We start from the raw sequence: 17430 nt of genomic DNA, 5'->3' as shown, positions 1-17430 counted from the left end.
CCAACCGGATGATTCTATGGCATTATATTCCATTCACTTGGATAAGTATTTTTATGACTGTGGGTCAGGAGTTCCCTCGTCGGTTCCTTGTGGGTCCAATTACTTCAAGCTTCTTGTAGATTCAGATCAGTGAAGACTTTAGCGGTGTTAAATTAGTTAGTGAAGCGCATCGTACGTATGTTGTGGTGTGGGTCGTTTTCAAACGGAATATCATTTTCGCAGTGTGACGACCATAGCTAAAGCGTAATATGTCCGATTTATAGAAAGCTGCAGTGCCCTTTTGCCTCTGTGGTCGGCCTGGGTAGGCAGTGGGGTTATGACGGATTTGATGCTGACGAAAGTGAATGAAAGACATTATAACCCTGGGAGTGCGACTTGGTGAGGAACACAACCTGACCGGTCCATTAACGCGGATGTTTAGCTGCATGCCTGACATGGTGCACACATCAGATAGATGTGAGTGAGTGAGGTTTTGCGCCGCTTTTAGCAATACTCCAGCAATATCACGGCGGGGAACACCAGAAATGGGCTTCACCCATGTGGATCATGTGTGTGTCTACCCCCAAAAAGGAAAAAAAAAAAAAAAAAAAAAATACACTCTCCATTGTGTCTTCCTTCTATTATACAGACACAAATAATCTTCTCCCTCAAATACACTATCAAATGTGACTTCCGTCTATAGTACAGACTCTGAAAGATGTTATCCCGCTCTAATACACACTGAAATGTGTCTTCCTTCTATTACAGACTCTCACATGTGTCTTCCTCCTCAGGTCTTCGTCAGACACATGTAATGATATTGCTGTTGAAGCCGATGAAGATGTCGAGGGACGGCGAGTGATTGAATTGGGTCTAACTCTGCTTTAAGAATGTCACGACCATAGACCAGCACACCAAGGCTGGGCTTTACACATTCTACATACGTGTGGAATCGAAACCGGGACTTCGGCCTGGTGAGCGACCGCGTCTACCAATGTGCTACCACATCTCCGGCTTAAGTATTAGAGATGGTGACGACCAAGTCGCGAACGAATTCATTGATGTACATTGGATATAGTCGAAGAACATAAAACATTTGTGTGTACAATTGAAACACGCACAAAGAAACGACTAAGTTTCCACAAGGCGATAGGGTAAACTAGTGGTTAAAGCGTTCGCTCGTAACACCGAAAGGTCGGGTTCGATTCCCCACATACGTACAATGTGTTTAACATATGTCTGGTGTCTCCCGCCGTGATGCTGCTGGAATATTGCTAAGATCGGCGTAAAACCAGATTCACTCTCTCGGTTTCAATAGCGTGCACACTAAGGACACCATTTGTCTCATGACCCACAATGAGATAAAACCGCTTTGATTTGAGTCGTTTATGAGAACCCTCAATCAAAGCTAAACGGTGTTACAACAGCCGCACTTCTAATCTATGAGAATCTTATCTTTTAATAAACAAACGACAACAGCAATACCCAGTGACAATATGGAAAGTTGTTACCGAACACAGGCATTTCCTAAATCATTATTTCTACAGTCGAAGTGTTTCAACATGAAATCAATTTGGAAGGTCAACTCATGCAGAATAATGATATCTTAGCTAGAAGAACGATGTTATCAGTCCAAGGGTTTATAGAAGAAAAGGATAACTGAAGCAAAAAACAAACATCAAAAAGTCCTAACAAATTCAAACCCATGTGACATGCACCGCACTACCTAAACCGAGAATGATGTTATTTAAGGCAGATAGCTCTAGAGCATCTCTACTGACGGTACAAGAATATTCACTCGAATCAGCCAAGCTAAATCTATCCACTTGTCAAACTATCCGGCATTCATATTTGCAAATGTGGACACATATCCCCTCTCCAACTAGAGCTGAGGGTTATTAATAACGAGCTTGCCTCCTCTAGTTAAAGGGAGTCAGGAGGAACGCTGCCTGCGCGTGCGCTGTCCCCCTTGAGAGTTTCCTGCTAATGATAATTGACTATGGTGAGATCAAGGGTGACAATTCGATTGAACTGTCAATGCATGTAATATACAGCAAACCTCAAACCACAGGGCCTATCAGTGGCTGGTTTAATTTGAATAATTAGAAATGAAGTGGCAGGTGACGGCACCTATCATAGTCTGACATTGCAACAATGAGCGCCGCTTAGTCCGAGCCATAAAAGCAGGGGACAACATAAACATATACATTGATTGACAAGTGTATGGAAATTGACAACCGTCCTGTCAGCTTCATAACCGTATTTACAAGCCTGTTTCCATTGTTGGACGTACAGCTTTCTACGTTGTCTGTATAATAAGGATGTCGGTTGCTGACCTGTCAATCAAGAAGGGAAATGTATACGGTAATATCCCAATATTCCACCACCAATACTGTTTGGCTTAGATCAAGTGTCGCCGTAGCATTGATTTTTATGGATATTAATATGTTTGAAACGCTCACATGCTTTGATGGATCGGTTTTATCAAGGCAAGCCTAGCTCACCTAAATCTACAGCTAAAACGAAATACGTTGATCAAAGTAATTTAGTGATTTTTAAAGATCTATAATTATATTTTTCCTTATCATGATCACTTAGTGAAATAGGTTCCCTTGGTGACAGCCATGACGTATTCTTGCTTCTAAAACTTCTCAGGGTCTGATATGATCGATGAGACTTAAAGTTTAGTTTTGAGAGCTTTGAGAGGTTTTTATTCAAACATATTAACGGCCCTTGTCATGAATTCAATAACGCAACCGAATCTGCCACTTTTAGGTGGAAAGTGTTCCGTATCAAAGTGAGTGAGTGAGTATGGTTTTACGCCGCTTGCTAATATTCCAACAATATCTCGTCGGGGACACCAGAAATGGACATCACACAGTGTACCCATGTGGTAAATCGAATCCGGGCATTCGGCGTGATGAGCACTGCACCCCCCCCCCCTCCCCGTATCAAAGAATTACGCTATCCATGACCTAATTATTTTAGATTTAAGTTTTTCGTATTTGCGTAGACCTTTACCTCATTCCGTCTCACAATGGCCTCATTAAATTCTGTTCATGTTGATGTAAATTTCAACGATGGATCTATAAAATGTATAATTACATGTTTGCAATCTTTTCCGATGCCACTTTCAGTAAAATTACCCATAAAATGTGTGAACATTATTTATTATACAGATATTACTATCAATTTCAGCGATTGCAAATCAGATTGATGTTTTCATAATTTTATGTGTTGCAATTGCATCAAGCTCTCAGATGTCGATTACATGATCAGGAATAGACGGAAGAATTAGATATCATCGGTACAAATGATTCTAAGCTATAAATTCATTAATCGATGTGGATTTATACATCCGCAGATACGTGCTTGAAGAACACCAACGGATTAGACGATCCATTCGGAGATCTTCGACATTTTACCAATCAGAAGTCGCCTAATTAACTTAACCTCTTGTGTGAGCGGTTACAGATGCCCGGATTGAACTCAGCTGAGCACCCATCAAACGACTATTTGTACGAATTACCGCACAATCAATGTTGTATACTATCAGCGTCTTGCAACATAGAATGAACGAGTGCAATGTATTTGGTTATTTGTTTTCATAAGAAGGGCGCAATCAAAGAAAAAACAACATAATACATATCCAAATGATAAATGTATCCTTTGCTCGTTCATTTTAATATTGCTAAACGCAATTAAGATTGTCTTCGCGAGAGTAACATTTCCCAGACGCCCACACATATATCTTAATTTTCCTTACTTTAACGAACTTGATGGAAACTCCGGCAAACTAACAAGAACGTATGTTAGAATTAAATTTAAGTTGTCAGTGATTTAGTTTCTGTTAAGGCGTCCTGTAGACAAAGTACAGGTATTTTATTCATCTTTCTGTCCGTGTAATTCCTTCCTTCCATCCCAGCAGAGAGACGCGGATTTTTAAACTCTTTCTCCATCCTTAAAGTTATATCATCCAATTCAGTGGCCACGTGTGATCGAGTCCTGTAGGGCTCCGAAAATCGCTGGGCGATAGGGGAATACTTTGATAATTAAAACTAATCCATTGTTTTTTAATGTTGTTATTGTATTTCCATGTTTTATTGTAGAAGCCAGTTAGAAGACTTATTAACTTGTTACTCATCTTTAAAAATCGACAGGGAAATGGTTTCTGTAGTGTGGTATAAACACAGTATGATATTTTATCATTTTTACTTGTCTATTGACCGAGTGCTCACGCGAGTCATCACAACGGCCGCCTGACCATGTTTGTCAACAAGCGGATGCCCATCCCATTCCGTCCCCATCCTCTCATCCACCCAGTGTTTGCAGGGATCTCATCAAGTCCTCACGTCTGCACAGTGTTTACATAGATCTCATCAAGTCCGCACATCCACCCAGTGTTTGCAGAGATCTCACCAAGTCCTCACATCTGCCCAGTGTTTGCAGAGATCTCATCAAGTCCTCACGTCCGCCCAGTGTTTGCAGAGATCTCATCAAGTCCTCACATCCGCCCAGTGTTTGCAGAGATCTCATCAAGTCCTCAAATCCGCCCAGTGATTGCAGAGATCACATCTAAAATGAAAGACCATGGACATGTCTTCACATCCGCCCAGTGTTTGCAGTGAACACGTTGATGGAATCAGTCATGTAAATTACACATGTCATGTTGAATGGGAACTAAACCATCTCAAATTAATGGTTGCATGCCATTAAAACCCATTTAAGACCATTGAGTTATATATATATGCATTCGTGGTGGTCGTTTTCTCTTAGGCAGTGGCCTTATTTACATAATTGTTTTTTTCAAAGAACAAAGGGAAAACTATGGTTAAAAGAAAATGGGGATAACAAATTGAGTTAATTATTTTATGAAATTGATAAAACTGTTGCAAAAATTCACACAACTGCGAACTTTAAAACACTAGGCCATATAAACATATTTTATATGAATTATTAGCATTTATATTGTTAAGTTTTCCCTGGCAGTGTATTTTCGTGGAAATAACCTACGTGCAGAGAAGATACAACGGTTTGCGCCAGTCAGGTGTAAACGTCAAATGTTAAGGTCATGGTCGACGTAGAATAGACCTTGCTGGTCAAAATTACCATACTCCTAGTCTCAGTTGATATCTAGAATATTAATCGTAGCTTGTCTGCACGAAACTGTTTTGATAGTCGAGGTTTTGCTCCTAATTGACTAAGTTCGTAGTACGAGATAATCATAAATCAATTGGAACCCGCGTGTACACTCTGTACGTCCAACCACGTTTCAACCTGCGTCCTTTATAACCTTCAATGATAACCGTTGTTTCTCGCCGCAATAACAACGATTATGAAATAAGTCCGCGTGAAAGTTTGATGACATTACGGCTACCAGGAGAAGCACAAATCATGTAGAAAGTTCCTGTAATGGTGTAATTAGATACTGCTACAAATGAGTCACTTTTAGCTTGGATAAATAACATGTCCGACTCATTTATTTAAAGTAGATTCCTAAACAAAGAATGGAAATCAGTCGGGAAAATGTAATTGTATTATTTGCGTTCATTCTCATATAAACAATCTGATTGCAGTAAATCTAAAATGTAATATCACAAAATCAGGGACGTAATTGACAAAGGAAACTGATTACATCATACCAAACAAACTGAAATCATACCCAATAGAAGGAAACCGAAGATAATGCCACCAGCATATATATCTCCACAACTTTGAAGAACTAGAGGAAAGCGCATCGAGGACGTCCATTCTGAATCAATCGATCGATCGGGACAAGTTATCCTACTCTGCATGATCCCTCAGCCATGGGATTGTGGGAGCCTCCTCTGCAATATACATTCATCTTTGGAAAGGAAATCTGCTCTGTCTGAAATCAGGAAAATAACCCATATGGTAATTAATGAAATTGCAATAAAACGTCCCACCGGGGTTCTGGTTGTTATGAAAGAGGAGAATATTACTGAGGAAAATATGCCTACGCCGATTAGTTTCATGAAAATGTAAACATTCCGAGAAACATTAATCTAAAACCAATATTAACCCCGCTAAAAGTGGTATTCCATATATCGCTGTCCATATATAGCGAGGCTGATAACATTCCCAGAACCATTGATCTAAACCGAACATCCCGCATAAACTTGTATTTTGTATTCTCCGTGGGATATACCACTGTTAGTATAGCAATACTGATAACATTCCGACACCCATTAATCTAAAACGAAAATGTTCAAAATGTCCATATACCTCGGATTATATAGCGAGGCACCGCATCCGTGGTCTGGAGGAGATTATTGAAAGGTTTGTAAGACACGATGGGTGTGTGTTTCAGATCGACATATACTTTTTTTATAATTATAGATAGATACGAAACATGAAAACGAATAACTTTTGTTGCGGGAACGGGCGAAGGATCGGTTGGGTATTACATTATATATTATAGCGTTCAAAAATTATCAACAGTCACGCAGTAAGTTTGTTGTTTTGGCGACTCTCGCATCTTATTTAATGCCAAATGTAGTCTGTGTCCTTCTGAAAAACTGTCTGAAAAAAACTTCATAGGTGTTTATACTCTTCACTGAAATATCATCTTCAACAAAACTCCGATACAATATATGCAGCGAGACGCCCTTAATTTGCTTTTTAGAAACTCCCATGAAGCTATTCTGCTCACTGTGGCCCTTGCGTTCTGTTATAACAAAACTGTACTCCTGAAGTTCTTCTTGCGTTACAACACTGGTATAATATTCCTACATATTTTAATTATATCTTGTAATCTTTGATCGACAGGTAACTACGGTGGCCCATACCCGCCACTGGTGAGATCATTTTCCCCTGTATACCTCTATATTTTATCTGGCGGCCGCAAGATACTTCCACTGGTAAGATAATTTTTCCCCGTATGCCTCTATATTTTATCTGGCGACCGTCAGATACTTCCACTGGTGAGATAATGTTTGACTGTATGCCTCAATATTTTGCCAGATACTTTCCGTTTCAAATTGGCATACCACGTGTGACCAAATTTACTTCCAGATCAGTGCCCTGGCAATCGACAGGTTGGAGATAATATCCGTAAGATTGAGCTTTGATAGATTGAGCCAGTGAAAAATGATCTCACCAGTGGCGGGTATGGGCCACCGTAGGTAACGCCTTCTTTCAAAGACAGTTGAAAACAGCAGGGGTTCATTTTCATCTGAAAGTAATAATTTCAAAGAAACGTTTTATTACCTTTTTACATTTGTGATCAGTACTGCAGATTTCATTAGTAGATTACAACTTGATGGGTCCTCAGCGTACACTGGAGATGCACTGATGCGATATTTGACAACACTATTCATTCATTCCTTGAGTGTAACCAGTACCACATATTTTAATATCAGTTGTGATGATTGATGTTGAGGACAAAATGTCTTTTAAATTACATTCTAAAAGTCGTACATTACGTTTCATGTTCAAATTAAGTCGACATGTTTCGCTCACCCAAACATATTAACACCCGCGTTGCTACTTTCGTTAATACAATCGGTCATTGCCCGAATATCTGACATTAAAACACTATTATAAAATCTTTCTTTATTACTTTTGAAGTGTAGCAAATTGTGAACGAATTAATTCCTACACATGAATCTCTCATGCACACAATTAGAGAACAGTTCCCATGGCGGTAGTTTCAATCTAGCAGTAATAGTCATCATCATGATGGGGCGGTCGGGTAGCCTAGTGGTTAAAGCGTCAGCTCGTCACGCCGAAGACCCGGGTTCGAATCCCGACATGGGTACAATGTGTGAAGCCCATTTCTGGTGTCCCCCGCCGTGATATTGCTGGAATATTGCTAAAAGCGGCGTAAAACCAAACCCACTCACTCACATCATCATGATACATGGAAACTAGCAACCGTATTCAGTCTTTAAATGAATCCATGAATACACTGATGAACGATAACATTCCTTTTTGTCTGTTGTGTGTTTTAACAATGTGTTTTCCGTGAAGATCCGTGTGAGAATGGGTCAACCTAGGCTTGTCGTTCTCAGCGACTTACGCGATCGAGTGGCTCCTGACTTGGTTGATGCATGTCATCGTATCCCAATTGCGACTGGTGTCAGTCACAGGATTGTCTGGTCCAGACTCGTTGATTCATATCATCGTACTCGTTTGAGAAGATCGATACGCATGACGTCAATCATTGGAATGTCTTGCCCAGACGCCACGGTATACACATAGCGTTGGAGAGACGTTGTCTGACATCTGAATTACAAATTACAACAGGATTAGGCCGTAACTCTGGATAATCAGTCTTTAGGTCTACAATCTATTAATGCCATATTCTACCATGAATTTGGAATTGACTCGATTCTGATTGGTCAACCTGAGGCTATTAAAAGCACAATAAACCCCCTCTGATTGAAACAGCTGGTTTGACGGCCGCATCACCGCGGAAGCTAATATTTATAGAATAGTACTATTTTCAGTCATTGTCGGTAGGCATATTCAAATAATTATATCTACAAATTAGAGGTTACAAAATGCACAGATGCGGTTACTACAATATTCAAAGGTTGTGTGGCAATACATTTCGTGCAGAAAACATGACAGCAATCTACAAAGGGAATGTATATACGTTTTGGAGACAACAGAGAGCTTGGAATTTTGGCGATTTTTGGCGACTGTGACGTCATATTTTGCGTCACAAATAGCGATATGACGTCATAATGGTGACAAGTGATGCAGAGCGAAAGCCTTGCAAAGCTTGCTTTGTTTTCTTTAGGGATTCCCACCTCATGTTAGCTTACCAAGTTTTCGTGCTTATATACTTTTAATGCCTCTTATATGTTCGAGTGAAGTATTACGGTGTACACAAACTGATTGAGTATACAGCGCCATATTTTGTTAGGTGATTCCGTAATTCAGATCGACAGCCCACTCAAAACACTGGACTCAACCCATGCCGCTTCACTCAGTATATTTGCTAACACCAAAGAGTTTTATTAAGTCATGGTAGAATGGAGAAACACTGTGTTTTCAATACAGAGCTAGGTTACCTGTAGATTTACCAGCTCTAAATTTAACATTTGAAACCTCACGCTGCGCGTTCGGTTCCAAATTCAATTTAGCAGGGTAAAATCTACAGGTAACCTAGCTCTTCATTGAAAACACACAATGTTTATCTCCTAATTAACTCCACTCTCGTGTCAAACGTTTACCGTTGACAATCATGGTATTTCATTGTAGCAGAGCCAGGGTCTAGCGAACATGTCCTTACATTGTAAGGTTGCTTTAATGATGACGCGGTTACATCATAGGGTTGCTGTAACTGGTAATGCAGATGTCATGCATGTACATATATAAGGGACTCGTGAAGATCCAGGGTAGAATGGGTCTTCAGCAACACATGCTTGCCGTAAAAGGCGACTATGCTTGTCGTAAGAGGCGACTAACGGGATCGGGTGGTCAGGCTCGCTGACTTGGTTGAAACATGTCATCGATCCCAATTGCGTGGATCGATGCTCATGATGTCAATCACTGGATCGAGATCACTGGTCCAGACTTGATTATTTACACACCGCCGTCATATGGCTGGAATATTGCTGAGTGCGGCGTTAAACAACAAACCAACCAACATATATTAGGGTACAATGCTACTGTGGTAGAAAGGCGGTAACTGGCTAGGTATAAGGTCGTTGCGTGAGTGAGTTGAGTTTAACGTTAAGTTTGACAGTGTGTTAATTATAACTAGTTCAGTGTGTCAGCTTAATGTTGGGTGAGAGTTCCGGAGACAATACAACTTCGGTGAACCTATTCAATGCCAGAGGATAACCAGTCTTGATTATCCGACGAAACAGATTCCATTTGGCTTAAAAGGCAAACTAGCTGTGAAAATTATATGAATGGATCACTGAATCTCAGTGATGGCACCAGGTATTCGCGAAAAGAGCACAGATGTCGTAAAAACACGTTGTTTTTCCCAGCTGTTTATTTACAGTGCACTATCAAACACTCTATTCATTTTCACTATTAACACAACAAAATGACGTTTGGGTACTTTCCACAAAAACTATATATCTTTTTCACGATTGCCAATAAAGTATTCATTTTGGGCATATTTCTAAACAATTTATTCATTTAACAAATCTCCCCCTAATTGAAAAAAATATGAATGCTCCCCTGGGCATTGAATTCATTTTAATATGACGTTTTGATACGAATGTATCATCATATGAATTTATAAATATTTCTTATTAAATTAGTGATGATCAGTTATTAAATAAAGGGAGATACTGTTGACGAATCTTCCGCATAATTGCTTGCTAATGATCTTTGCTGCGGAACACCGTTATTAAGTTTGAATGAGTCAGTTTGGTTAATCCTGCTGTTAACAGTATTCTAGTCATATCACGGCGTGTCAGCTTGATGTGGGAGGTGAGGCCGAAGCTATTTTGGCCTTAAACGTTGACCACTAAGTGGTTACAGATCTATACTATGGACGAGTTATCGGACGAGTTATCCTTTTTTTTTCACAAACTTCATGCAGTCCACTATTTGTTTTTATTGGAAACCGAGGATCAATCGATGCTATGTTTAGTCTCGTCCAATCACAGCCCAGTCAAGAGGGACTGAGCTATTGTCCAAGGTCAGTTGTTGGGCAAGGTCCGGGAGAACCGTAGTTTATCAGTCCAATGTATAGAGACTGTAATCATGATGGCATTTACCAATCTGATCATCAGTGTGAGTGTGTGTGTGTGTGTGTGTGTGTGTGTGCCCGTGCGTGTATGAGGATGTGTGGCGATGAGGTTGAGAGCCATTTGTGCGTTGTAACCTGGTTTGTTTGTTGTTTAACGCCACACTCAGCAATATTCCAGATATATGACGGCGGTCTGTTAATAATCGAGTCTGGACAAGACAATCCAGTGATTGATATCATTAGCGTCGATCTACGCAATTGGGATACGATGACAAGCACCATGTCAGCGAGCCTGACAACCCGATCCCGTTAGTCGCCTCTTACGACAAGCATAGTCACCTTTTACAGCAAGCATGGGTTGCTGAAGACCTATTCTACCCCTGATCTTCACGGGTCTGTAACATGGTGTTAAGCGTATCACTATAGAATACCACGTAAATTGAGATTTATTGAATTTTATGTCACTTTGAACAATATTCAAGCTATTGGGATGGGGAACACCAGGAACGGTCTCTACACATTATATCCACGTAGTGAATCGTATCTTCAATCTGGCGACCGAACGGTTTAACCACTTTCCTAGTCCTGCACCATGACCGTGGAATATATTTATTTTATGAAAAAATAATAATCTAGAAATGCATACAAAAGCAAGTCTAGCAAGCTCAAGCTAGCTCTATTCAGCATAGGGATTTTTTTTAATTTTTAGAGTCAAGAAGGATATTGTGTAATATAAGATTTCAGAGACTAAATGTTAGTCTACCACTTTCCTACCACCACCATTTAAAAATAGATAGGGTATCTTTCTTGTGTGGATATAGTCTACAAATCCTAACAGACAAATATTAACGTTTGTTACCCCTCGAAACACTTTCTGCTAAACAAGAATCACTTATTGACTGATGTTTAATTTGGGCTATTACTGAAACAACTCAACCGACCTTCGTTAGAAATGATCTGTCTCCATTGCGTGGCCAGACTTGGGCTTTGCGTCAGAGGAAACAAGGAATACCTAAGACTGTGAATACTAACCAGAATTGATTTGGACGCGCTTATCAGACCGGTGGCCGTGATATTTCCCTTGAAAGTGGGTTCTAGTTGGTAATCCACCCTAAGCCTTGTTACCGATGCTTGCATACCAGACGAATATAACAAAATAACATCCAGAACGACGAAAATGGGATTTATCGTCACGTAGACAAGCTGAATCGTTGCATCAGAACAGTAGTGCCCACAAGATAAAAAAAAAATCTCATATTCCGCAAATTCATCTTTTTATTCATACATTGTTTTGCATAGAAAACGGTATTTCTTTGTAACCAGATCTTTTATTGGCGTTTCATTTGGAAGGGGCGATAGCGAAGTCGACTAGATTTGTGGCAAATTGTGTTTTCTGATCGTCCCGTATTCGTGTTCTGCCCTTTCGCCCGAGTACCTATTTTTAACATTTCTGTCTTCAGAAGAATTGCGCTTGGGTTCGCTGTCAGGCAAGTGAAGCATTATGGGAAAAGGGAAAGTCGTGTAAACAGATGCACCATGTAGAGGACATAGTATATTCATAATTACTTCTTCAAAGGATGTAAGAAAGTCAGAAGCAATGAGATAGTCTAGCCCTTGTTTGCACTGGTTTACACCAATATTGCCTTTCACTCTCACACCGGAAGACGTCAAATTCAAGGGAGATTACTCTGAGCCTCTTTCCTTCCTCCACACAAGACCTTACATTAATATAGGCCCAAAGGTGGCGTTAAACGATTCCTGGTTCTTGAGACTTAATAAAGCCAGGTCTTCAGAGCATTCACATCCGTATCTCTGCAACAGCAAAAGAAGTTGTGAGAAAAAACTAGGTTACCTGACGATTTCATCGCTGATTTGGAACCGAATGCACAGAGAGTGGTTAGAAATATACTCTTGTTTGTTTGTTTGTTGTTTAACGCCGCTCTCAGCAATATTCCAGCTATATGACGGCGATCTGTAAAATAATCGATCCAGTGATTGACATTATGAGCATCGATCAACGCAATTGGGATCGATGAAATGTATCAACCAAGTCAGCGAGCGTGGCCACCCGATCCCGTTAGTAGCCTTTTACGACAAGCATAATCAGTATACTCTAACAAATTTAGGGATAATGAAATATACCTGTTGATACCAAGTATAACAGCAAAGCGTCGACGACAAACATCCTATGCAAGAACGTATCTGTTTGTAAAACGGGTAAGGTGTCATTCTTGATTTTTACACTTTCAGTGAAGGTCGATGGATCTCCGTGGACCAAAGTTTCTGTCAATCTTATTGATTCTGCTCATCATACAGTTGTGATTTACGTGATTTCATTCATTGTTTATGTATGAACTGGTGATGCGGCGTTCCTACGGGCTTGAAACTTGCAGAAGTCAGCGTGCAGCGGCCAACACGTTCAATGTTTCACAGTCTGTGATTAGTAGACATTGAAACAGGTACCAACAGGTCAAAACATCTACTGCCATGCTGGTAGTAATGTGTTCCCAATTTGTTTGTTATTATGATATAGATTGGTATGAAAGTGAACGTTGCATTCGTGACTGACTCGTGTTATTCCGGGACAAGCCGAATAGCGACTCGTGCCCCTCTCATGGCCATTTTTGCGACCGGGTTCCGTCTTTGCGCAAACGGGAATACTTAAAACAATTGTCAACTCGTTGCGTAATGGATCACACATATTTCCCCATATATGATATATATTTCAGATGCAATTTTAAGCACATCTGGACATGCGGATTTATACAGTTTGATTGAACATATGTTACTGTGCAAGACATATGTAAAATCAAAAATTATTTCTGAGGGATTCTTTGAAGAAGAACTTGAAATCATATGCGCATTCTGATTGGTTTGTCGTATTTTCGCACATAACATTCATCGATAGGGGGGCGAGTCTTCTTGCAGGTTACAGAAAGGGTCGAGTGGTGACGAATGTGAACGTTGGAGTCAAGAACTCTCCGAGTTTTAGGCGTTGACTTGCCTTTTGGGAATGATTGAAAATGGTCTTGGGTTCTGGCTGATTCACGTTATCATTGAGCCAATCACTTCACGGAGCACTGAAACATTTCCGGAAGAAATTCAAGGTATATTTTTTCATTTGCAGTGACACGTTCTATGGCTAACAAAATATCCCAGGAAAATTACGAAATATTTGCAAAAAATAGCAAGTGCTGACGTGGCCAGATTTTAACTCAATTTATCAGTGGCAGCGAATGGAGTTCTCCCGAATAGTTTTGTACGAGAATTAGGGTCATAGGGACTCGAGGCATTTTTCGAACTGAGTTGTTTTTGTATCTACTTGCCGAGCGGAAACACCGAATTCCTGCCAGCTTTCAACATTCGATAGTGTCACAATTCTGTGAGCGCATAACATTAATTATAGGAATTAAAGCGCCTGTTGCGTATGTCTGCTGCCACTTTGTTAAACCCATTCCTTAAATTCTTACGTATCTATTACCAAATTAAAACAATTAGTTAACCCAGAAATCTGGAATTTAGTGTGAAACCAACAAACAACCAACAAATGGAATACAATCAACAATTGTATTACACAATAAACTAGGTTTACAAATCAATACAAAATACTGCACAGCAATTACAATGGCAGTATGAAACAGAGTGGCAGTATAATATTCAACGACAGTATCTAATACAAAATACGATGGCAGCGGTGATTGCAAAAAGTTCAGTTATAATACTATTCACCAATCCGCAACAGTGGCCAAACTTCCGAGATAGGCCTTGGCTGGGAATCTAGGGTAAGAAGTGATCTTCACACAGCCGCTGGTCTTGATGTCATGTAAGATGAAATGTGAGATGACACAGGAATGCGACCGCATCACTTACATATTTTAACCAGCTTCTAGAACTTTCTACACAGAGCCAGACCATTCCAGTGTCACTTGAGACATCTCACAATATTCCACATATTTCTATAACACTTGACATCCATCCATGTTATTGCCGAAATTTACAGATAATTCTGGCATCTAAATATAATAACTTCCTCACCACTGGTTACATTAAATAGTACTGCATTCCTGACAACTAATCATTGCCCAAATGCAATGCAATGAACTTCTAATCTGAACAGAAACAATGTAATTCATTGTTTGATAATAAATTACACTGCCATGTAACACCTAAAGTATTGTGTGGTCATTTACCACAATTTAGTTCTGTATGTACCTATTTCAAAATCATCTCATAACAGTAATTGGGCTGTTGTCCGGGATCTGAATCAAATTTGCTGACAATTCTACATTTGTATGCAAAATTTTGCAAGTGTTCATTTTCCCCTCGTTGCTTTACACTATTCGTGAAATCAGTATCTGTAATATTGCATTTAAAGTTGAGACATTTGTTGAGCGTCTCCAACTTAGACTGTGAGGTTTTTGATGAACTGTTATGGATTTAGTGAAATTAAGAAGCTTGTGCAACACTTGGTTGAGGAGGTTGTTCTCGTCCAGACAATTGCAAGTTTTATACCCCAGTTGGTTCGATACAGGATACAGGTTTGTTGCGGGTTTATCACAAACTAAGTCACTTAGTCACTGATAATTCAAGGGAAGCCTATTAACACTGATGAGGAGATAGGTCTGTGGTATTCGGCTACCTTAGTCTCCTGTTGTTAGCGAGGGGTACTTGCCTTTTATTTTGAAATAATTTGTGTTGTTAAACAGGTAATATATCTACATTATGACCCATTACAATTCTAAGAGACAACAGGTGCACTCAAGTCCTGCTGTTGGAGGATGTCCTGCTTTTTTCGGAAGTATCTTCTGCCGATGTTGTATAAGAGGGTATTGCTGGAGTGACAGGTGCGTTTCTTCATTTTGTTGATTTGCAATCAGATTTGGTGTTGGGATTAGTGAAAGTCAGTGTCATTAAAGCTCTCCCAGTTTCAGGTGTTGATATGCTTGTTGGTAATGATTGAACATAGTCCATGGTTTTGGCTAACCCATGTTTAATCATTGCGGCAATCACTTCAGAGAGAGGTGAATCGCTTCCGGAAAAAAATAAAGGTATATTTCTTCATTTGCTGTGACTTGTTCAACGGCTAACAAGATCCCCCAGGAGATTTCAAACGAGAACCATGTAATTTATTATGTTGCTGGTACTTTCATGGGTCATTATCTTCAGACCCCCTTTTCTTTGAATGGGGGTGCTTTTGTTTTGAGCAGTATTTCTCATTTTGCGGGAGCTGACCCTGTATTCTTTCAAATGCATCTGGTTTCTTCGCAGGGTGAAGATCCTAAAAGTACCCGCTAGACAAGAACCTTCTGATGATCAAGGCTGCCAAGATACCTGTTTGTTTCTACAACCAAAATTGAGTTTTATGGAGAAAATGGAGACATCCAGAAGTTTCTGCTGAAGTTAAGTCAAACGTTTTTCACCTGATTTCGTAAACAAGTGAGACGTTTGGCCAATGAAACACCTGTGGCTGATCATATGGGTGTTAACAAATCTTGTGATAAACTTCTAGCTCTCTTCTGTCCCAGTTTGCATCAGGATGTTTCACATTTTTTTAAGACTTGTCATGCATGTCAACTGGTCGGACAACCTAATTATAACATCCCTAATGCCTATTGAAGCCAACATCAGTTGATGAGACAATTACAGAGTAATTCACCATGGTCGGCTACCCACAACTGGTTCAGTCTGTTCAAGGGTTTCATATAAGGATTGTTACTGCAGGTCAGATCTTGTGCTAATCACCCTGATTCACATTTGAGAGATTTCATCCAAATTTTTAAAATATGATCAAGAAACAGAGAAGGTGAGGGATGAAGGTATTCATTTGTTGTTTGTAACTAGTGAGTCATTTTAGGAATCGTTAGGGTTCAATCTGTTTGAGCTGGTCTTTGCTCACGCAAGGTTAAGGGACCATTTAAGCATTTGTAAGAGCAGTGGTTGGATAGAAAATCAGATTTAAATTTACTTTCTGAAATAGACATCTGAGGGCTGCTGAAGTTGACAGGGAAAATAATTGCAGTTCGAAATAAAATAAAGCGACAAAACCCTTTCCATACCCAATAGAATATATGCATATATATAGCAGAGTCGATTGTACGATTCCGACTATAACATGAGCATGTGTTTATTAATCACTACCAAATAGTTATAATACCAGGTGTTCGCGAAAAGGTGAGCGTATCTTGCCCCACCGGTGGCACCCGCCACGAACACATGCAAAGGCAAGTAAATTGTTCACCGGAAAATAACTCGGGAACGTATGGTACAAGACAAAATAGGGAATTGCATCGGACATAATTTTTGACACTGATGCGTCAAATCATAAAACATTTTGAAAGCTTCACTGAAGCCTTGAATGTTGTAACCTTGATCAAACAACTTCTGAGCAATTATTGTGTGGCGCTTTTTGAAATCTTTCTGGAAAGATTGTACCTCAAAAGTTGTGAAAGATTGATGAGTTCGCCTTGGCAATACTTGATCTTGAGATCAAGGATATCAAGTCAGTTGGCTGGATCAGTACGCAAAGACAGTTTAGCTAATTATGCAGTAAGCATGACAATTATGTTCTTTAAAAACAGTTCTTCCACCAAACTTTCCTCTCCAGCATTGGGTAAATGTGTAAGTAGTTTTTGAAAAATGTTTTTGTAGTAATTGTCAGCGGAACATTGATGAGTAATAGTATTGAAATACTAGTAAAGATATCAAAGATATCATGTCATGGCCAGATTTGAGGCAGCGGCAGAGAACGGAGCCTCCAAAAATGGTTTGGT

Source organism: Haliotis rufescens, unplaced genomic scaffold (assembly GCF_023055435.1).
Source record: "Haliotis rufescens isolate VD_foot unplaced genomic scaffold, xgHalRufe1.0.p SCAF_10, whole genome shotgun sequence".
NCBI classification, from domain to species: Eukaryota; Metazoa; Mollusca; class Gastropoda; order Lepetellida; family Haliotidae; genus Haliotis; species Haliotis rufescens.
The sequence above is the reverse complement of the archived record's forward strand: the minus strand, read 5'-3'. Positions refer to the sequence as shown.